Raw genomic sequence first — 24,046 nt, 5'->3', positions numbered from 1 at the left:
CGCCGGATAGGAGTAGGAAATGTTTGCCCGCGGATCTGCAGATTGCGTGAGTTTATTGCGTATAGCGTAGCCGCTCTCTCGCGGAGAAGCACAATCGATATCGTGTCCGACCGTGTTCTCTCTATCTCCCTCTTCCACCCTCGCTCCTCCCCCCCTCTCTCTCTCTCTCTTCGCTTTGCGGAGGTCGAGCCAGGCGAGCGCGCAGCCTACGATAAATGCAGCTCCGAGCTAAACGCCGTGGCGAGATCGATATTCACGGTTTCGCGGGATGAACGGGATAATGGACCGGACGACGATCGACTTATTTGCGAGTTACGATCTCGTTAAGAACGATTTAAGAACTTCTGCTCGAGCAGATCTTTCTGCACCGCTCGCTCTCTTTTCGCTTTCCTGCGAGCGCCGTGAATCTATGTTAGTGCGAGCTCGGCGCACAGTGTTTCTGTTAATGATCGAGTTCGTTTACTCCTTCGTACAGAATCTCTCTCGCTGTGTCCACTATTCCGGAACTTGAAATCCATTTTTCACATTTTTCTCTTCACTTTATTCTATTTTCACGAAACAGAAACAGAATCTTGAGCTGAAAGCAGCACACGAAGTCGAGCACTGTTTGATTCTTATACGACTCGGAATGTAATTTTCGTCGTGGTTGTGCGTCGAATAAAAATGTCACGGCATCGAAGTTGCTTGTCTAATGGAACAAAAATTGAGGTTCGAACCCTCTTGCAGTACACTGATCGAATGCATGCTCGACACAAGTAATTACTACAACCGCGCGACAATTCACGCGACAGTCAACGTGCCTGTTATTGTTCGAAGGAAATCCGTTCGGTAATGCTTTTTTCGCGGGACAACGTTTTATTCTCGCCGAAACGAAACGTTCAAACTGATTTAACAGGCACGGCGAAACAAGCAACGGCGGCGGAATTTTATTCGCGATAAATCTAACCACAATACCGTTCGTTTATAAAGATTCATGGCGTGCCAGAGACACCTATTCATAGAGGATAGAGTTTCCCGCGGCAGATGGAAAGCGAGCGAGGGAGACGGACGAAGAGCAAAAGTATGTTTATACGTTTTCGATATTATTGAGCCGGCTGTGAATAAAAGAATCGATCAAACTTGCTGAAAGAGTTCCGCGATAGAATTCAGCCGGGAATATGAAGCGCGTTCTCCGGGCAGTGTTTCTTCTTTTTAACAGTTATACCGGAACTTCGGTTTTACGAGTCCCTCCTTCGTTTTATAGTTCACCGTTCCCCCCCCCCCCCCACCCCTCTCGTTCGAAAACTGTGCCGTGTTACACGTCTGGTTTGCTGTCATTTAAGTTAGCGCATGCTGTGTCGGAACGTAGTATCGGTTTTCTTACTTTCGGGTTTGTGGAGACTACTATTGCATCCCCGTGGCAGCCTGGACATGCGTTTCGTGGCAAACTTGCTTTAACCGTGTTTATGATTGCATGTAGTCGCAAGCTTTCTTGCGGAAATTTTCCATTGTCTTTGTACGCACAGATTATCCATTCTTTTGCATCGTTGGAACACATTGCTATAATATTTTCTATTTTTCTATACCAGTTTATTCCAGTTTCTTGTGACCGAAGTAAAACATCTTCACAGATTTGTCGCATAGTTATCCCGCATTTCGGTATGTTCCGAAGAATAAACCTTTGCTTCTTATATCCTAAACAATTATATGGATTATAATCTAGTCGAAGATTTTAGACCGTAAACGTTTTAAAATTATTTCCAATAATTGGGAGTCGTATCATATCCCGTAGTCACGTTACAACGCACGGAAGCTATCTTTCAGAAATGGCAATAAAATGTTAGACCATTATAACGACGAAAGAAGAGTGAAAAATGGAAATGCGAAGAAGACAGGTGGACAAAGACTAGTTTGACGAAGAATAATACATGGAATCAATTTGTCGAGAGCTCGAGAAAAACGCTGGGAACCGGCAGAGGTTTGTTCATTGATATTCGCGTTATCAGTGGTAGTGTCTGGTATTAGTCAGACCCGACGGGAAATTATCCCGTCGCACGACAGACAGGTTCATTGCCTCGTCACGGAACGCGGCCTCGAAGGAACTTAGTTTCCGGTGGAAGTTCCGCGAGCGGTCCCACACTCCCGAGGAACTTTCCGCTGAAATCTTACGTGGCCGCTCGTTCTCCGGGAGTTTTCGGGCCGAAGATAAATGGCCCTGGCCCCCGGATAAATTAATCGGAAAGTCACGCGGCCGGTTTACGTGTCCGCGCTCTATTCTATCGGCCAGTGAATTGCCTTATCGAATTAATTGCCACTTTGCGCGCACCAGCTCGTGACATTTCGGTGACTTCTTTATCGGCTCCGAGCGCTTGTTGTCAAGCGACTGCCGTTGCTTCCAAGAAACAATCGGCATTCGAAACACGCAGATCAGAAAATAATTTCAATCGTGCGTTCATCGCTCGACAATCTAAACGTTCAATTCTGTTCTCTAAGCATTTCTGGACAAAATCATCTCGACTTTCGTTTGCAAATTCATCATCCGACGATGTTAAACGTTGGCATTGAGTTTAGGAATTTAGAAATTTAGTAGTCTCTTCTCTGCAGGTTTTCAGAAAGGCACACCGACGAAAAGTATCGCCTCGAGGTTCGGCGCGTCTAGCGAATCCGGGAGAGATCGAGGATAGAGCGAAAGAGGAATATAAAACGGTTCCCGATCCCGCGGCGATGTTATTTCGAAGCGAAACGGACAGACCGCGGCCCGTGGAATGTTTTTTCCGCGAGAAAAACAAACGGCGCGGCCCGCTAAAAAGACGGCGCAGAAGTTTTCGCGGTCGGCCGCGACGATAGCGTTTTAAAGTTCACGCGGTGTTTACGAGGTCGGCGGCTTAAAATCCTCGACTTTTTCCGGCGCTGGGCTCCGCGGCCGGAATCCCGCCGCGTGGAAAGGGAAAAACTGCGCGCGGATGAATATTTTTGCCACGAGCCCGTTCGCAAATAACTGTCTCTGTGTGACGTCAGAGCACTCGGTAGACGATCAATTTCGTGTTTTCCGCGAAATCTGCGCACACGGGAACACAACTCCCTCTTTTTCATCCTACCTTCTCAGTCGTATTTTCACGGTTTTCTTGCTCTCCCTCTTTTTCATACCATTTTTCTTCTGCACAGTCTCTCTTGATCTCCCATTTCCTTGCTCTTCCTGCCAATCTGTTGCTCTGTCTGTCTCCCTCTTTGAATATCCTTGATCTCTCACTTTTCGTCAATGTTTTATGTACGTTTGTTTCTTCTTTATTATTTTTGTATGTTTATTTCATTCTGTTTTATTTCTCCATTTTCCTTGCTCTTTCCGCGGATCTGCACCGTCCCTTATTCTTTCAGAATTTTCCCGACCTCTCAGTTTCTCACTGGCTCGCTTTTTCTCCCTTAATTTCCTGCTTTCTCGCTCTTTCCCTTCCAAACTCCCAGTCTCCTACTTTTTTTCTCCGTGTATTCTTTCGCATTTTTGCAATTTCTCAGTTTCTCGCTCGCTCTTTGCCCGCAACTTTCTCAGTTCCCTAAGCATTCCGCTCTCTATCTTTCTCTTTGTCCCCTCTGAAGTTTAACCGGGAAACTTCGGTCCCAATATCGTGGACGCCGAGTTCCCAAGTATTTTGTACTCCGATACGGTTCGCGCGTCTACAAACTCCCCGCCGCGTCGCGTCGCTTTGACGAACAGATTTTCTTGCACGCCCCCGCGCGCGCGCGCGTTCCTTTGCCAACCCCCTTCTTCTGCCTGTTCTCTCTTGCGTGTTCCGGCCCGATACGCGCGACGATTCTTTTTCGGAGAAAGCGAGAGACAATATTATATGTTTGTTACGTCGCAAGCATTTGATAGATCGCTCGGGGCAGATTCTATTCGAGCAACGCTCCGCGAAAGAAAACGTCCGAGCAAGACCCGTATCTCCATGTTCCCATTGTTATGTTCTCCCAAAAGGTAACTCCAGACATTTTGTTCGCTGTTTGCAGTCGTTTTCTAGTTGACGGGAATTTTTATAAATACAAACACGTATACAAAGATAATTCTAAAAACGTCCATACACAGACATGCTTTGACGATGTAGATTTCCATGTTCTGCAATTTTATTCCTCAGACAGTTGTTATATTCCATTCGAGGCAAAGAATGAAAGATAGTAATACGAATGTTTTCGTGATAGTGTATGCCATAGCCGGTAAAACACGGTCGCCGTCTAACGAAAATACGTCCGAACTAACAGGCTCTCCTGGAAAACCATCATCAAAGCAGAAATCTTTTTCCAATTTGATTTGCAAATAGTTAGAAAGCTCGTCCAGACTTTCCGTTGGCATAAGAAAACGTTTATGCATTTTCATGATAGTGTATGCCATAGCTAGTACTATGAATGTTTCATACGCAATTAATTAAAGAAACACGAAGATTACGTAATTTTTGGACGAAATTGTATATTCGTTTCTCGATCACTATACGTTCCGGCACACATGGGAACAACTCCCAACGCAGCAGCGCACAGAGGGTTACCCGCGCAAGAAGATCGATTGATCACCGAAGTATGATCTACGACGAGTCGAATTAGATTATCCGCGACAGGTGGCGTCCCGTTGGCGTGTCTCTTATTCCCGTGGCATCCCGATGCGAATCTCGGCGCATCATAAATATTGTCAGGAAATTAAAGCGCGAAAATATCGCTGAAGGTGTAATTCGTATTCCAGCGGCGCTCGAGATATCCGTCGGTTTCTCTCGCTCCGCCGCAAGATTGTACACCTCTGCGTGTCCTCCGGGCTCCTCTCCTCTTCTCTTTCGTGGCTGGTTCGAACAGGAAGATTTATGCGGAGAAGTTGCACGCGAGATCGGCACAGCCGCGAGTACAAGCACGTACGCGGGCCCCGTGCCGAATCGATGGAACGCACAAGTTCCGGGGACGCAGCTTGCAGCCGAGTCGTTGCGGACGTTCCGCGGTTCCGAATTATCGGCCGCAACAGCGACGAGGATACTCCCTACTCTCGCGACACCAATATCGAGGCCGGATATTGCTCGATCGTATTGGCGATCCGCCTTCCCGCCGTTGCTACCCGGTTTGCCGAGTCAGTAAACTCCGGGCGTTACCCCTCTCCGGCAAAGCTGCTCCTGAAAATTAACCTTCCGCATTGTTTCACCGGGACCCGATCGATCGAACTTCCACCGGTTTCTCGATCTCCTCCGAACGTCGATGATATTATACTACGATAGGTTTGTCAGGGACGAGGAATAATTCAACAACGTGTACAATTAGCGCATAGTGCAAAAGACAAACATTGTCTACCATTTCAAGACATAGGAACCAAATAGAAATTTCCTTCCCTTCCATCTTGAAGAAGTTGAAAATTTAATCTCATTTTTTCGTAAACGCATAAAACATAGTCTACACATAATAAGTCTCGACTACTTGTGTTTCACACTTGTGTCAAACCCGAGCGAATACAAAGAAGACAGCTGTCCCTTCAAGGGGTCGGCGGAAAAACAAAATAGCGAGGAACCATAATGGAATGGTCGGGACATCAATCGCTCCGCTGGACACCGTGCGAGGCCACTGAACAAAGGCAAACCACCCGCGAAGAAGAACCCCGTTCCACTAGACGCCGTCGAACATCCGTTCCCGAACACCGAAAAAACGGGTTCATTGTTCGAGCGTCCTACTTCCGCCGCGTCAGCCCTCGAGAACTTATTTCGAGAAGGTCGGCAAGAAGTTACCTAAGACGGTAGCGCGCGCGCGCGCGTCAGCGATCGTGTTTTTGGTGCCGGTTGCTTTCGACCGAGAATCAAAGCTCCGACATTTTTGCGGATCCAACGCGACGGAACAAAGGGTCGACGGTTAATAACCGACGCATCGGCGCAAACTGCGCAAACAGATAACGAGGAAAATAAACCGGAAGACGCGGTGGCGAAATACCGCCGGGGGAAGATTGGATTGGTTGCGCGGAAACGGAGATACGGAGCACGATATCCATAAGAAACGCGGAGGGGGGGGGGATTCTAGGGATTCCGAAGACGGCGGCGAGCGGATTCTGCTTCGCTCGAAAATCGAGAAACACGCGTCCGCCGGAGCTCATTAATTTTCAACCCCCGCGGAATCCAGTCGCGAGCGACGGAACAACGCTCGCAGCTCGGTCACGGATCCGGGGGAAAACGAAACGGCAAAACCGCGGCATTGGAAATTCATACTTCTTCCCTGCAAGGTCGACTGCGCAGCGAGACGCCCATTAATCGGGCGGAGGGGCAGGGAAACGAGCGTCGCCTGATTGACTCGTCGATAAGCTTCTTATTTTGACTATGGCAACATAGAATTGCTATGAAACAGAATTTTTCGTGAATCATCGTTTCTAATATCTGTTCTCTTTTCTGTTTCAGGTACGTCCTTCATTGACGTCGCGACACGTATCCGAGAGTAAGTAAAACAGGCGGACGCATTTTGAAGTTACTTTTGAAATTAAATAGTACAGATTGTCTCTCGCGGCGGACATGAGCTGATTCTTCCGGCAAAAATAAATGAAAAGGGAGCCGGTAACATTTTTTTGATATTTTGCTCAATGAGCCACACAACTGTATAGAAAAATGAAATTTCTAATAATTTTTAAATAACATAGATATTTAGTAGATTCTGTTCGAAATGTCCACGCCGAGTCTGACACTGTTGACACCGATTTTTCTCGGCGAGGATTAAAGATTCGAAAATCTTGGACGAGGACTAACGTTGAGGAATTGTGGCGAGCGGTACGTGTTGACAAGTGTCGAAAGCAGAGTAAAGCGGTCGGGAGGGGGGGAATCAAAAGCAGTTTAACAAGTATTCGCGCAAGTTTCGTCCCGGCAAGATGCACGGCGGCGATCTATCTGTGAACAAGTTGCCTTTATTACCGCAATAGCCGTGCGGAGCATGAACGACGGGACGATAATACGTTTATGGCGGCATTAAACTTGCTACCGCGATGCCGTTACCAACTTTCTTCGGCGAAACTTCCAGCGGCCGGCGAAGGAAACAAGCGTCGCCGCGGCCGCGCGGCTCGTTAACAATATTTTGACGATCGTCATCGATGACGTCGCGCCGGTCTGTTCCCTCGAATCGGGCCAGTTAATTCCTTAATTGAAATTCGACATTGCGCAGCCTCGGGCAGCCGAATTGGTCGCAACAACTTTCCAATTTCGCGGAGAACTCGCAGCCGTGCCGGTCGCGCGAGGGTGTTTTCTGGCCGATTTCCTCTTTGTTGTTCGATACAATTGCTGTCGGGACAGGGGATTGACACCGAATCGTCCATTCTGTTTCCTATCCGTTGCCCGATGCATGGATGAGTTGCTAAAATTGTTGGACAACGGGGAGACAGTTGAAATTCAACGGGCCGGAATGTAATCTGACCCAGTTCGCTCGGAGGGAAGAATGTTCGAGGGTGGAACGTCGGCGATGTTAATCTCCTTCGGCGGGCAAAGTGCGAACACGCCTCAGACCGCGAGGTTACGAACTTTTTCCCATTATTTCGCTCGCTGTCGCCCGACAGAGTCAATTCGCTAATAACTAGACTGCGGATCTTTATGCATTTATGGCTTCTGAGCATTTTCAAAAAATGTTATCATATAAAATTCTACAGAATTTAGTACGATTTTTATTTATTCCAGATCTACAAACGCTACCACCACTAAAAACGTCATTTGTTTCCACTTTCCTAAAATTTTCCTACAAAAATTGAAAATTGCATAAACATTCGCAGTCTACTAATAGCCTCTGTTTTCGCAATTCCAACTTGGCAAAATGTGTCGTTCTGCTCATAAGACATTCGGGCGATATTTCGTAGGGTTTTTCTCCAGAGTATAACGATTACCCGTAGCTATTTCACAGATTTCAAACGATTACGATGTACGATTCACAGCTGAGAATTTCTAAAAAAAGTTATTCAACGGCAATGGCAATTTTGGGCATAATCCACTCTGAGGGATTCCAGTCAACCTTTTCAGGAATATCACGTCAGTCGACTCGTAAACATTTAAACACTTAATTTCTTTTCCTATGAATATTCCTAATTCGTTTAGCTCTTTTGCTACGACAGAGAACAACTTTCCAACGTGAACCTTGTACGCAAAGAAAACTTGTAATGTAAAAACACAACTGAAAGATCAGATGCGCAGAAGGGATAGACATAAACGGTAAACGGATCGAATCAAAGCAAGTTTGCGTTTCTATTTCCGAAGCATTTCGAAATGAAGCAGAGAGGAATGATGCTAAACGGTAATAAAATCAGCGTGGCAGGAAAAAATAACGGAGCGCGGCTGGGAAAAAAAAACTAAGACCGGAGGCGATCGATCCGATCCTTTGAACGGTTGACGTGCATCGAGCGCAACCGTTTCACAATTTATCTTCTGTCGCGCAGTTGATTTTGACTCGGCGCCGCGCCGGCCCTTCCGCGACCGATCCCAATTACTAAAATGGTCGAAAGTCATTTTTTCCCTTTCGCGGGACAGGTTTGATAAAATCGGCGCCGGGACGAAAAAAGAGAACGAGAGAGAGAGAGAGAGAGAGAAAGGGGGGGAAAAAGAAAGCAACAAACGCGAGCGAGTCTGCTCGCTGTTAAAACGCGACGGGACCCGCTTCCGCGAGCCACGAGCGCAAAAGGGGTTTGAACGCGGGCACGGTAAAAGCGGCAAAGCGAAGCGTACGCTCGGTAGCTCTATTATCGGAGCCAGCGCGGAATTTTCGTGCCGCTTTGTACGCGTTCGATGTTGTTTTTTTTTTCTCTCCTTTAACCACCCCGCCCGCACAACCCTCGACGAAGTTTCGCGACGACGCGCGGCCGTTGGTCATCGATTGCAAACAGTTTCCATCGGCGTCGCTCTTTGAGTCGGTACGCACGTTTTGCGCCGTTCCCGCAACACACGATAAAACACTCGCGCGCAATTGCTGCCTCGCGGATTCCCATTCTCCATCTGCGCGGTGGATCGAACCGCTCCGACGAAATGTTACCTTTCGACGAACCTTGATTTTCCCTCATGCGAAATCTCCAGGTCTCCAATTCCCTTAGAAGTTTGCGGATTTGGCGCGAATTCCCATGGAACGGGCCGATTCCTTTGTTCCTTGTCGTCGTTTTTATATTCCTCGGAACGAAAACCTCCGGTGAGGTTCATTTCTGATCCTTCTATCTCGTTTCGAGACTGCAATAAATAATAGAACTTCGCGTCGTTCGAACATGGTCAAACTGCCTCAAACGAAGTTGGATTCGAGCACTGTACACGTTCAGACTGAAACATCATGACTGGACTGCGGATGTTTATGCGATTTCTAATTTTTCTAGGCAATTTTTAAGAAAATAGAATGATATAAAATCCTGTTTTTCGTGGGAACAGTTTCTGTAGATCCAAAACAAATAAAAATCGTACCGAATTTTGGCGAATTTTGTATTGTAGCATTTTTTGAAAATTTTACTATTTATAATAGCAATGTAAATTTGTGTAAAATTCACAAGTAGTTCAGGTACTAATAGGCAGCGGATATACTTTTGTAGCACATCAGAATAATAATAATCGAATAACATTCAAACTTCAACTCACTCAAACCGCTCGCAAAGGAAATACAATTTGATCACAATACAGATTCTATAGATGCTCGGTGTATTTATTAGTCACATCTAACGAAATACAAAAAGTTATTACTTGAGCGCAGTTAGGTTGCAAAACTCTCTTGCCCGAAAATAAGTAGCCAGCTGGTAGGTAAACAAGGTTCCCGTTAGCGTCACGAGTATGCTCGCGAACAGGAAAACGGCGTTCTGTCGTTCTTATAGCCTATCCCATGATCGTGTTAAACGATCCAGTTTATCGACGATCGTGGATCGTCCCGTTTCTCCATCACGAACCGCATTTTTCCAGAACCGGATTGTATATCCGATCTATTGGCGAGGAGATCGTTCGCAATCGGTCCGCCATCTCTTTAACCTTTAATCCACCGGCTCGGCGCTATCTGCCCGATCGTTAATTACCTGTTCTTTCTGCTCGATCGAAAGGAGGGATCGGCATCGATCCATGGGTTATTAAGCGCTCAACGCAACTCGACGCGACGCGATGCAACGCAGTGCAACGGGGTGCAACGCGGCGCGATGCACCGATCGGCGCGCGAAAAACAGGGAGCAGGTTCCCGAAGCTTTCAACGTAATTTACATCTTCGTTCGCCTCTCGTTTTTTTTTCTTGCGCGCGCGGAGCTCACAATATTTACACCTCCGTCGAACGGGAAACCGGCGGCCCGATCGTTCCAGACGCGAGTCGGATTGGAAACAGTATTTTTCCAGAATTTATCGCGTAGAATTCCCGTTCGCGAGGCCTGCTCGTTGCTGGAGTGAAAATCTTAACGAAGGTGAATTTAATAGAAGGATCCGCTCGGTTACGGAAACGCTCGGAATTTTTGTTATCTGTTCCAGCACGGCTCTCCGTGGTTATTTTCATTGTGTACCGGTTGATGTGCGCGTTTAGATATCCACCGTTTATAAACTCATCCGGCATTCCATGAAAATTTGAACGCGTCCGCTTCGGCTGACGAATCGCTTCCTCTTTCACAGATCTCTCTTTTACAAGATCTGACAGATTAATTGCATGCAAGTTTAAAAAAAAACCGCCGCTTTATTTGATCGAATTAATTCTTGTTTCTGATTTTACGTTATCGCAAGCGTACCAATTGGTTCGGTTTCATATTTTCGTTGAATTTGAACTATTCTCGGCTTTAGATGTGACGGACGCACTTCTGAAGTTTTTATTGCATCCGACCGAGAATTAACATTTGCTTCGGACCACCAGAGCTTTTTTCGCTTCGCGGGTTTAATTTCGAACTACTAGATATTTCTTTCACGAGGTTACCTAAAATTAACGGGAAGAAGGGAAATGCCAACAGTTAGCACGTTGGTGATGTATTTGGTCGAAATTTCTATTACCGGGGTTTATTTTCTCCTCTTCGCGATAATTAATCCTGCATTTCAAACGCTATTTAAATATAGAACCAAAGAGAAATTAGAAGAACTTAGGAAAACGTATTAGTTGCGGATATTAACCCCTTGCACTCGAAGCTATTTTAACTCCAAAACGAAACATTTCTTCCGACCTAGAATATTTCCCTTCTGTATATTTTGTTTTTCATGTTATACACACGAAAATGGTGCAATTTACTCGTACAATACTGAAATGTTCAGTAATTTATTAAATACAAACAAATTTACTAATTTGAAAAATATTTTGAATACTGATACAGAAATTCTTAGCGGCACCTTACAGTCACCCTTCGAGTGCTAAAGGTTAACACTAGTTAATCACACTTGCACTTACATTACTTTATAAATATAACAAGAATGTGTCTATCCAAATTATCAGACGTTTTTTAAATATCATAATATGTACCCAAAGAAATAAATTTGTTGAATAATTCCTCATGGACGTATCAGTGCAATAATCGTAAATTAATAATAGTAGAATCCGTCATTTTGACGGGTCCCGTAGTGTTAAACCTTATTTTATTCAGAAAAGCTCGCGGAATAATTTACATAAAAAGCGACTGCACAGCTGTCGTCATTACACGGAGCTTCCGGTATTTTGTGGCGCGCGCGGCCGCCAATAAACGCATGCAGCGACTTCCCACAAGACAAGAAATCCGACGTCCGTCATTTCGCCGGATCCGGTGGTTCCAGGGTAAAAATTAGTCGAGCAGTTTTTCCTGGCGCATTAGCAATTTAAAGTGGCAGGAGCCGTCGGGTCATTCGTCAGACCTAAACACCAAAAAAGCGTTAATATCATTATATTCAGCCGTGGAATTTCTTGGTCGCATGTTCGTCGGTTCATCAAGGAGTGCGGTGCCCGCTCGCGGAGTGATCGATGTGGCCGAACAAAAACCGTCCCACGATTCTAAAGGTGTTTACATGAGAATTCGCGCGCACGCGCACCAGCGAGCGAGCGCCGTTCGTGATTTCTTCCCGGCCGTAATACCTCAGCGGGGGAGACGATAGAGACGATATAAGAACCGTCGCTCGTGAATTTCCAGGCCAGCAACACTGTTCAACGAGAAACGCATTGTCGTCCGTGGGATCGAAGGTAAAAACCATAATCCACGCGGAACAAGAGTCAACGAGTCGACGTGGGTGGCACGGGGCCCGGCTCTTTATACCGGCGGTCGTTTACTCGCGGAACCAGTCGTGGATTATCCCCCCGGCTGACACATACTAGACAGGTTTCTTCTCTGTCTTTCGTCCCCAGGCTTCTTCCGTCGATTCCTGTTTTTCGGCGAGAGACCCGTCACTCGACGCCGTCAAGCACCCCGATACCATTCGAACTGTCGAAATCCGTCAAACACAGCCTTCCAGCTTTCTGAATTAACAGACACACGCTCTTCACTTCTACGAAACTGTCTCCAAAATATTAGGGGGACCTATAAGTAATCAATTATTTTGAAATCTAAAACAAACTTTGTAGTGAATTGAAGTTTCTATTTCTTAATTTATTATATAATCTCCATCATTATCAAGGACAGTTTGCCATCTTTCCTGCAAATTTTCAATCCCCCTCTTATTCGTGAAGCAAAATATGCCTCAAGGTGCCTCCTCACATCTTCTACAGAAGTGAATGTTTTATTTCTTATATAATGCTCCAGAGATCTGAAAAGATGATAGTCAGAGGGAGCAATATTCGGTGAGTACGGGGGTGCAGTAAAACTTCCCATTGCAATTATTTGATTTTTCCCTGAGTGAGTTTCGCTGTATTGGGCATTGTCAATTTGCAGTATTACTCCTTTTCTGTGGACCAGAGATGCCCTCTTTTTCAATAGTTCTGAATACAGCCGTTGTAATTGCTGACAATACAACTCAGCAAATTTTCTTTGTTGTCACCGTTGCATTAAATCCCGCATGAAAATGAAAAAGTATGCAATGACGAATATGATCCTCGGAAGGTACGGACGCCGTCATTTTATTACAGGGTTGTAAAAAAAATTATACTTTTTAGAATATTTTGAACGCAGGCTGCTTTACCGAAAACTATTAAAGGATGCGTGTTTCCTCTTCAACGATCGGTACAGAACTAAAGGTAAAACAAATCCTTTGCAAATAATTGATTACTTACGGGTACCCCTAATAAATGCTCTTCTGGGAAAATTGATCAATCGACCTTGCACAGTTTTAGAATGAATTTAAAAACTCGTATACAGCTTATAAAATATTTGCTGTTGGTACAGATTTAATTCCCTGCTGAATAAATTCACGAGAATTCCCACAGACTAGTCGTACCACTTTGAAGGAATTATTTTCCGAGAAAATTATGTCGAATTTTCGGAGAGCAGGTTTGCGGCAACGATGGGAGTCCTTTGAATTTTGATTCGGTTGCAGATCCGGACATATTTTCCTGACAAGCACACGCAGCTTTGTGGTTCGTTGGCTGAATATTTGGGGATTGAATTTCGGTTGATTATACGGACGTTCGACCGAGTTTTATTCCGCAATAAAACTAACGGATCACCGCGGGTTCAAGCGATTTTGGAAGGGGCACCGTCGGAATGATCGCCGAGGAGTTCCAACTTCACTTTTACTGCTCAATTAACGTATTTACGCGCCACCCAGTGAGTAAAACGGTCCCTTAAATGGCCAGCATCGTTAACCTGATTTAGGAAATTAGACTTGCTGCTTTGATCCGAGAGAAGTTATGATCCTACTGTTCTTTGGTGGCGATTTTGTTGGCTCTTCAAACTCTGTGGATATTTCGAAGAAACTTACTGAACAAACAAATTTGACTGACTGGTAATTCAAATGCGGAGTTTATGCGTTTGTACTCTGTTGGTGTACGCGTACGTAACTCTCGAAACAAAAAGGTCAATACGTTTTAATAAAACCCGTTCACTCCATTTAACCTAAAAATCTATTATCGAACCGTATAAACCGTTATTTAATCCCACTTTTAGCAGTGTCAGCCATTAAAATTTAAATTCTCGTGAATGTGTCCGTTTACCAATAACTTTCAATCAAAATCTATAATTCAATCTACGATTACATTAATGTGTCAAAAGTGCACGAAAATCTGTCGCATCTGCCGTTACGTGCAGCATCATCTCTGACGTAAGCGCAATCGATTGCAACCTTTACTTACGGAATACAGTGAATTCTCGTTACGAGTCAGTGTCAACCTTACAATTTGGTGTCAATGGAACTACCCACGTAGGTAGTGCAACAGTGTCAGTGCAACATTTTATCGGAAAGACATTTTCTCAGTTTTCTTGTCACTATCCTTAGTAGTCATAGGCTCTTATGACTTGTAGACGGATATGAATCTTAGGTTTCCAGCGTGCCCTGTGTATTTCAAATGCGACGCTCGGCGACAACCTCAGCTTTCGTCTAAGAGTCAGTCACCAGTACGGGGCAACTGACTCGTAACGAGAATGTCGGAATCTTTTGACCGCCTGTGTTAAATTTAGTCGTCCTTACGAATACAGTCCGCGACGAATCTTCGGGTCAAAATCGACCCAGGTCCCGCGGTCTGAACGTCCACCAAGAGTTTCCCGCGCGATCCACCGGCATGGAGTCGGCGTCGAGCCACGTCGAAGACGGTACAATCGTCGAAAGCGCAAACTGCGGAAACCCTCGAATGGCCAGCGAGCGTTGAATGGCGGGACGGTCGATCGATGGCCGTTTCGCGAAGAAACGAAATTACTTCGACCATCAGCGGGCGCAATGATTCCGGCCCGCGGTGTTCCCGCCTCGTCTGACGTCAAACAATTTCAGCGAACTTTTTCCGGCTTTCATCTCGCTGTCGTGATTTTCCGCGTTCCGCCATTAAAGCCGACGCGCGGTGCAGTCTGGGCCGATCGATTTCGCGACGTGCCAGGTGTTGTACAGTACAGCACTCGCCGAAAGAACATTCTTCCCTCCGCCGCCACCCCCCCCCCCGGAGGGAGGTAGAGACTTTTGCCTCGCGAAAAACGGGAACGCGCCCGGGTAGAGGACGGTTTGACGCTTATTATATTTGACTTCCCCCGAATAGGAGTTCCGTCTGCCTGTGAGCCGGTGTCTATCTTATCGCGCCTGTCGGAATTTATTTTCGTATTTCAGCCAGACCGACCCGAGACGTTCCACTTCGCCCATGAAACTGTTTTACGAGCTCGTACCCGGAGAAACGATTTCCAAAATTCCAACCGTCCCCGACCCCGGGAACTGTCGTCGCAGCTTTGCCCCGTTCATTCTTTCGATGGCTCACCGTGTCAACCGCGGACGCGCGACATCCACCGGATTAGGCGGTATTCGATTATTGTGGTCGGAGTGATTGCTCTCGCCGATGGAAGAATCAAAATTTTTTAATTCGACACGTGCAAGCACCCCTGTAGTCTCCGAAACGCGTAAATAAAATGGCTCGCCGTTCGCGAACTAACGCTTTTGTCGCGACATAAAGTATTCGCGAATAGATGTTCGTTTTCGGTTTCGAGCCGAAAAACAAACACGCTGTAGGGGGGAAAAAAAGGCTTTACACGGCGCAAAAGGCGTTTAGAAATTGTAGCATTCTGTATCCGTTTTGCAGTGCTATCTGTCAATTTTTAACGTCAAAACTGTTCCCCCTCCGGGACGTTCCTCGCTGAATTCTCGACGCTCCAGCTCGGAAGCAAATTTTCCGAGCGTCGCGGCGCAACGCGGGCGCACGACGGACAGAATATCCACAGATTTTTCATGAACCGAGCGAAAAGCCGGCCGTGAAAATTCCCGGGGAAATTAAAGCGTTGCAAATATGCCCGGGCAATACACGGCCGGGGACCCGGTTGGTCGCGGGCGAGCCGGGAGAAATATCGTGCGATAAATGTCAAACGTAAACCAGGCACAAGCGCGAAATCATGACGAACGCGGAACAGTGTCATTTACTTTGATGGCCGAACTACGATTATTTCGACTGCGTCGTTGTTCGGACGCGGGGGCCGTTCAACGAACCCCTAATGGACCATGATTAACGAGCACAGTCGCTGAAATCCTTGGCTTTACGGCTATTGCCATGTTCTACAGGGTTGTTTCGCCGGCTCTGTAATTCATGGCGGTCGCTCGCGGCCGACATAAGTGTCTTCAACAAATCGATAATGTTCCGTCTCTCCTATTACGTTCCGGTTAGCCAAGTAATTACTTGTCTCTCTCCCTCTCGCTCTCTCTCTTCCAGTTTTGTTCGAGTTGCCGTGCCCGGACTCGAAACTTCTGCGAACCTTCTTCTATTATAGCTAAAGGGTGAAAGCACAAAGAGAGAGAGAGGGGGAGGGGAGTTTACATAAGTTTCGAACAACTTCCTGATCGTTATTGAAACTTTTCCCCGCCAGAAGATTAGCAGTCTGAATCGTGTATCCCCTACGGTTCTTAACGCGTTTACTGTTTACTGTCCGTGTGTCCGTCACACATCGCATTCGGAATTGATACAACTGATTATTATCGACGCCGAGAGCCGGAATACCCGACGCAGTCGTGAGCTATGAAACGTTTTATGGTTCACTTGTTAACCGGCGCGGCGCCCGTCAACTGTGGGAACGCGAAAACAAATGCGATTCATTCGGCGAGGATTTTATCGCCGATGAAAGCTGCCGCCACCGTAATTGATTCGAGCTATCTTAATAAGCAGATCCGTAAAATAAAGCGATCGATTTTTCGGATGATTAAAACTCTTAAAATAGAGGATACCACACACGCGTGTTCTGGTCGATAATGAACAGTGTGGATAAGGAACTTGTTTCCTACGATAAGAAATTGGATTCATTTCTGGATAAGAATTTTGATTCATTTCGGCCACGAGTCAAAATTACGCCTTAATAGTTTCTCATAAACGAAATTCAAATTGTGGTCATTATTTCGGAATACGAGGAACAAAGCGCACGCCAGAGTCCGCCGCGTTAATGAAACCAGCTGTGAAATTCGCAACGATAATTTGACGAGTTCTGAACTTTTGACGGAGGCGTTTTTATTTTCAACGAGCGTAGGTTTTCCAAGATTGAACGCCCACGCGGTAATAGCACCGCGAGCATGCGTCGGGGAGAAACAATTATGTATTCGTAAGCAACAGGACTCAGCGGCTAAACACCGTGTGCAGTTAGCGTTTCCGTGGCTGAATGTTCTCGTTGCACAAGCCCCGAGGAAAGAATAGAGAGCCGCGTGCCCACGAACTTGATGGAACATCGAACGCGTGACGTCATTCGACCTCGCACCTACCGCTCTATTCTCGACCACACACCCACGCGGTTAGGTAATATTTAATAGCAACCAGCGATTCGTGTAGCAAGGGTGACGACGCCGATTCGCGAGGGAAAGAGAAAGCGGAACACGTTCGCGCCATTTCTCCATGGCTTCCCGAACGTCGAATTGCTTACAAACAGCGCGACACTAGTTCCGTAATCGGGCAACCGCTAATGCGTTCATGACAAAGATTTGTACATCAAATGTTAGTAGTAGTAGTAGTTCTTTATTTTGTTCCCCTCAGGGTTACAATTAATCTATCCTCACCCTTCCTTCCTCGCGCCGCTCTTACCCTAACCTTACTTCCATCTTAAAATTATCTTATTTTTCTAACTCCTATTTCGGACGCTCTTAAAAATCGCATAACCTTGTCAATATTGAACTATACTACCTGATTTTTTTTAGAAGTTAGAACAATTGGTTCGCTACATAACATGAAAAAAATGTTTGATTAAAATTGCAGAGAAGGTACTAAAAGTTGTATTTTACAACTTTTTAATGCGGGCTTATATCAAAAATTTAAAAAGTACGTTTTTGCACATCTGTATCAATTATACATATTCTGAATATTTCGTCTAAATCGGTCAACGTTGCAATGAGCTACAAACGCTGAACGATGAAAGCTTAAGGGTGAAAATCGCAGAATGTTGGCCTTGTCAGGGAATTTCGCCCTTACGTGATCATTTCGAAACATCTGTAGCTCATTGCAACGTTGACCGATTTTGATGAAATTCTCAGAATATGTATAATTTATACAGATCTACAAATCGTATTTTCTAAATTTTCAATATAAGTCCACATCAAAAAGTTGCAAAATACAACTTTTAGTATTTTCTCTGCAATTTCGACCAATTGAAATTCTTGTAAAAATTTTTTTTTTACTTCACGTAGCAAACCAATTGTGCTAACTTCTTAAAAAAAAATCCGAGTCGTATGATCCAATATTAACAAAGTTATACGATTTTTAAGAGCGTCCGAATGGGAGTCACTGTACATCATAAAGATCCGTAAAAACTATTGCACTATTTTCAACCCATGAGACCGTTAAGAAATCAAACGAACGTAGCTTCTGTATCCGGCATTTAATGCAGGCAATTTTTATTTTGAGATTCGCGTGTGTCGTTTCGTGAAAAGTTAGAATAAATCCTTGCGCAGAAAATAAAGTACAAACACCGGTAACGCTTCTGTGTACACAGGCGTTCGACCGCGCTTTATAAATTGGCAAAGGCGTTAAACGGATAAAAATCCGCAGTGTAGCGACGGTGGCCGCGTTTCACAATGGATCGGGGGTACGGCAGAGAGGCTCGATAAACCAAAGAAATTTCGTCGACACGATGAAAACCTGTTTTCTATCGATGATTTAACGAGCCCCGCTGGAAATCACGTTATCGTCGCGCACTCGACGGGTCGAGACGAATATAAATTTATTGAAATGCGCCGCGACCTCGATCCCCCTCTCATCGTCCATTTTCTTCTCCCTCTCTCTTTCTCTCTCGTCGTTTCAACGAGAGTGTAACGCCGTCGGCCACGCTTTATTTATCGACGAAGTCCAGACGTTATACATCGAGCGTTAATTAAGCGTTGGAAATTACCGATTAAAAGCCGATCGCCGACCGAAGCGCGCGCGAGCGAGCGGGCTTTGATACGCGATGCCCGCCGGCGAGAAACGCGTAAGTGCTTTTGTAAAGTCACTTTTGCCATTGTAATTGAATCCCGTTTGTTTTACCGGCCGCGGAAACGGCGACTCGAACGTTGCCCGCACTCGATCGGTCGGAAACGTCGATTTTTAATCCGGCGCCCTTCTGCATTTCGGACCGCGAGATACTAATAACAATACCGGTGCTAATTATTCGACGCTCCTGTAATCGATAATATCCGGCGAAATGCTGCGCCGTGACGGCAACGAATTACGTTCGACTCGCGAAGAGCCGTTTAATCTGAACAAACATGATCTGTCCGAAATGTTAGAGATATAATTTTTATATAAATACACTAGATAGTTTTGTATTTATTTTTTTTTATTTGTATTTAAATTGTTTCCAACAACCTTGCCGTTTATCCGACTAAAATACGCGACAAAGGATTACGTTGGAAAAATATCCGCGACCTTAAAGTGACCTTGGCCATGACACAGAGACTTCCGTCATCGACCAATCACCAGTACAAGGATAGAATTATGAACTTCCTTGAAGCTCGTACATATCTTGGTATAATATCGTTTGATTAAAGAGGGAGTTGATAATAAGGACGTCGACCATGACACAGAGAGACAACTATCGTCGTACCAGCTGACCATAGAAAAATTCAATTATGAATTCCAACGAAATTGCAGACATTTCCCGCATGAACGGCACGACGGCGACAATTGGACCAATTGAATCAGCGATTCGCGCATTCCGCATCGAACTTCATACGGTTAGCTCAACTGAATCATATCATTAGGAACGTAAACAAATGCTACAGACTTGTTCATCGAATAGGTTATGAATGAAAAAGTAGTAAAAAGCAAGCTTCAAAATTTCTTCCACGATTCTGGGAAACTAATCCTAGCTATACGAAAAAATTAACGTGGTCTGGTCCAATCTTGAGAAAGTTGTTGTCTTTTCAAAAATCTGTGAATATTATTCTGAGAGACTGTACGTTGAAGCAGAAGTTTTTTCCGCCCCATTTTCAGGAAAGGTCGGATCAGTGTATTTAGGTTATCGCGTCATACAGAGTCCCCGTTGTAGTCGAAACCAGCGGGACGGGGATCAAGAACGGGGCCAATAAATAACACTTAACATACCATTAATAAAATGATTTTTAGCTGGGCTGGCGGGCAGACGGCGGGCTTAGCCGGGCCTTCTAACGCGCCCGGCCGGATGATAATTTCCAGTATAATTTTGGAGCATCGTTGAGCACCGATCGCGCGGTTTCTGGCGTGGATTGGCCCCGGCGCGGTTCCATCGACGGGCATTTTGATATATGACCCGGCCAAATCGTATTCAACATTAACGTCGAACACCGTTCCAACGGGCCGGCCCGCGCGCCTATCGTCCGTCCCGATGATAGAACGGCGTCGCTCGTGGATATGCGCCCGCGTCCCGTTAATTCCGCATTACGCGTAATTAGACCGACCGTCGATTCGCCGATAGATCGCACCGGTGAACTCGACTTGACGTCGTTTTGCTCGCCCGTCGCTTATCCCCAACAGCTTAACTCCCTTTTTTAAACGGTTCCCTATCCCTCTGTTCCCACCGCGGATCAAACGAGCACACGTACACGCTGCTTTTTCCGATACGAATTAGTTGAAATTACTATTTACAGCTTGAAAGTCATGAAAAAATATATATTAATTTTTTGGTCAAAAATGTACTTCCATGTTGCTCATTCGTCAAGCTGTAACAATTTTATCCAATCATAGTACAGTTTTTTCTCGATATATGTCGCAAATACGTGGCTGTTAAAAGTCGCAGAATTATCCCCGTTACTGAAGCTCATCGTCGTGTAAGACGTTCACGTGAATCAATAGTATAGTAATAGTATCTCCTGGACGATATATGTCGCTGGAAAGACCCGTGTTGTTGACACATATCGAGAAAACACTGTACATGTTCTGTACTTCTATTAATTTTCTATGCTTCTACGGTAACTCAGGAAGAATGATTTAATTTGACGCATTGTCTGTTGAAACTGCGCGAAAATTTAAATAATGTAAGCGAAATTCAAGATTTTGTAAAAAAAAAAAGAGGGAACAAAGTAATCTTTACGAAATGCTTCTACTTTCTCTGTTAGAGTTGGTATGCAATCAATTGTTAATTTTATATTGCTGTTATCCTCACTGAATAATTTTATAATTGACGTAGGATACGCATATACATTTTCATGAAGGGTAACTGAAAATTCACGAGCCACAGAGGTACGTTTAACCGCCTCTAATTAAGCATTGTTAATTCTGCATGTGTTCGTGACGTACATTTCTTGTATTTTTATTCTTTAATAAATTCCACCGTGTACATTATTTTACTTCGATCCGCGACTTAAAATTATTTGAAAAGTTTCATCATGAGAACGGAAAGGTATTGTTGAGGAGTTTTTGATTGAATATATTTTAAATGTTTGTAATCGCGTGCGCGGTATTTATTTATCGTTGTTTTATCAATTAAAGTTAATGAAGTTTGATTCTTTCCGTTCCCACATTTTTGTCAGTCTTGTAGCGGAGTTTAAAGATGAATATCAATTTCCTCAGAAAGCTAAATACTGTATCCAAGTATATACTATACTTTTTAAATTATTTTGTTTGCAGCTATAAGAATCGAATACGTTTGTCCTGGAAGATTGAAATATTTTGTAGCCTACGTACAGTGGATCCAAAAAGTATTTAAGCAGTACATTTTCGATTCTCGACGAATTGTCGATATTTAGATTGTGAAAATTTTGTAAAAAGAAACAGTGCAACCATGAGCCTAGACAAGTTTTAAAGCTTGAAGATTTTACTTTTACAAAGTACTGTTCAGTTTCCTTTAAGATATTTGTATATACGATTTAAACTGTGATAATTTTTACAAAATTATCACAGTTTAAAGACAGGCAATTTTTTTAGAATGTATAGTGTTCAAATACTTCTTGGATCCACTGTGTTTGTTGCTGATCTATGCAGACGGATGAAACAAGACGCAAAGTTTTGATTACAATTCGGCGGAAAGTAGTCGCAGTAAAATTTGATGTAGCTCATTTAGGATACTGTTTGACCGTCGAAAGAATAGAGCACAGTCGTTCCAGATTTCCGTAAAACTGGGCAATGGTGCAGCAAACGGTCAGACGAGTGGCTATTGGAGTTCCCGTATGGGCTAACCAGCTGCATTATAGGGCAGTAGTTATCGTTAACCCCCGACGTTAAGCCCTTGCTGTGTAATCACGTCGCCTAGACGTCGGGACACTCCCAAAGATTATTAAACAATAACTTTTGTATTCGTTTCGATAATGCGACCGCTCGAGAAACACATCACATTGGTTTACGATCGATTGATTGCTATCTTCGAGGGAATTAAATTGCTGTATGCAGGAAACCTGCTTCACCACTCTGTCGAAGATAAAATAAAGTCCGTATGCTTCGTCCACCGATCCTCTGAACAAGGGACGTCATTTACTATATTATACACGCGAGAAGGACGACTCAATCATTTGCATTATCAACGCGATACACCTATCATTATACTTTGGACACTTATTTGATTCCTGTCGTACACACGGTTAATTCTTACGTCACACGGTTAATAGCTTGATCGTCTTTACGATGGGATTCCCAGACACCGGTACATCTTTTTTGTGATGTGTGCTTGTATAGAGATAGTTGCAGACATATACTTGAAACTAGCGGACCGGGTTTTGATATAGCCTAACTCCACCGTTTGGACGTTGGAATTCTTTTGTTTTGTTTCAGGAAACAATTCGATGAGAAATAAATACAATATGGCGCGATTGTTTCATTAAAAAAGTCGAGCGAATCTTCTCAAAGCTTCATAATTGGAACATATTAAAATATTCAATGACTTCAGTCAGTAAATTCCTAGGTCAAAAGTATTCCTAAAATCCAAACACAGTTTATCAAATATATGTTCCTAATGAATATCAATTTTCTTTCTCCGATAGGAAATAATTAACGACAGAGAAGTTCTAGTCAGCATAGCTGTTAACACAAATTAATATCTGTCACTTGTTAAAATTGTTAGAGGATTTCAGAGTCTCTAGACGACAGTTAAGGTTCAAGCTACACGATACCAGTAAAGAGAAAGATGTGTTCTCCCTGATTTGAAAGTTTCGAACGTCGGAGGCTGTTTCAGCATGCGAACCGCAGAACTAAGGGCTCGTAGGGCTAGTTCGTCCTTATACCGAGGTTTTCTCGGGCAGAATTACGTGCCGGATCACGGTGCGCGATTATGCACGGGTAAACGGGCTATGCAAATCGAGGGTAGAACGCCTCCGCTCCGTACGAAGAGGAAACGCAGCGGAGGAGAATTTTCAAGGCTGCCGCGCGAAGATTTATCGAGTGTCCCGATCGACGGACAAGTTGTTGCTCGAGGTATCGTCCCCGATAGCGGACCTCACGCAATGACAGAAACGTTTTCACCTTCCGCGCGAGTCCGCAGATAAATCTCGTCGACGTTACACGTCGAAGCGACGGAGTTCGGTGTCCCTCCACGGCTGTGCCGCTCAGCGATGAATTAATGGCGAACCATCCTTCAGTCAACACTCCGCCATCGCGCACATATTTCTAGGGATCCGACGGCGCGGTCTCTTCTCGCTTGCCGGAGCCATTACCAAATGTCAATGGATTCCTACGAGCTTGCTAATTAGCATCAGATCATTAATGTACAACCTTGTTTAACCGTCCCGCTGTGTTTGGTTTTCGTTTGTTTGAGCTGCGAGGCTTGCGCGTGCTGATTTTTCTATCGTTGCTAGCGCAGAGTTTAGAATTTTGCTTAGAGTTGTTGATTTCACAGTTTATTTCTAACGCTCGCAATATTCTGACTGAATGGAATGGTTGTCAGGCCGTTAGCAATCTATTTGCTTTCAGTCTGAATAGAAATGTCTTGATTGACCCGATAGTCTGACTATAAGTGTCCCGATTAGCACCGTAACTGAACTGGAAATGTCCTAATTGACGTTGTGTCTCTTGTCGAGCGAAATAATGACTATCTATTATCTAACCGAATCCTGAATGAGACTCTACTAGACTGCGGGCGTGTCCTGATTGACACTGTCTCGAGCAAATTGAACAGCTCCGCTAACCGATTCTGTGGATCGCTGCAGCTCGGAATTTTGAAGACAAAGATATTCTGTAGAACGTGTTT

General features: G+C 44.7%; 1 protein-coding gene across 5 annotated transcripts in view; it reads left to right on the top strand.

The window, feature by feature from the left end:
- Positions 1 to 24,046, top strand: part of LOC143353350 (uncharacterized) — a 422,762-nt gene that overhangs the window by 257,445 nt on the left and 141,271 nt on the right. The window contains exon 4 of one of the 5 annotated variants that reach the window (XM_076786599.1): positions 6,378 to 6,414. The exons of the other annotated variants lie outside the window; for them this stretch is intronic. The gene's annotated coding sequence lies outside the window, so the exon portion shown is untranslated. The remainder of the gene's footprint in view (positions 1 to 6,377; positions 6,415 to 24,046) is intronic. 5 annotated transcript variants of the gene reach the window in all.

Source organism: Halictus rubicundus, chromosome 4 (assembly GCF_050948215.1).
Source record: "Halictus rubicundus isolate RS-2024b chromosome 4, iyHalRubi1_principal, whole genome shotgun sequence".
Taxonomy (NCBI): domain Eukaryota; kingdom Metazoa; phylum Arthropoda; class Insecta; order Hymenoptera; family Halictidae; genus Halictus; species Halictus rubicundus.
This window is presented reverse-complemented; position numbering and strand designations above follow the sequence as displayed.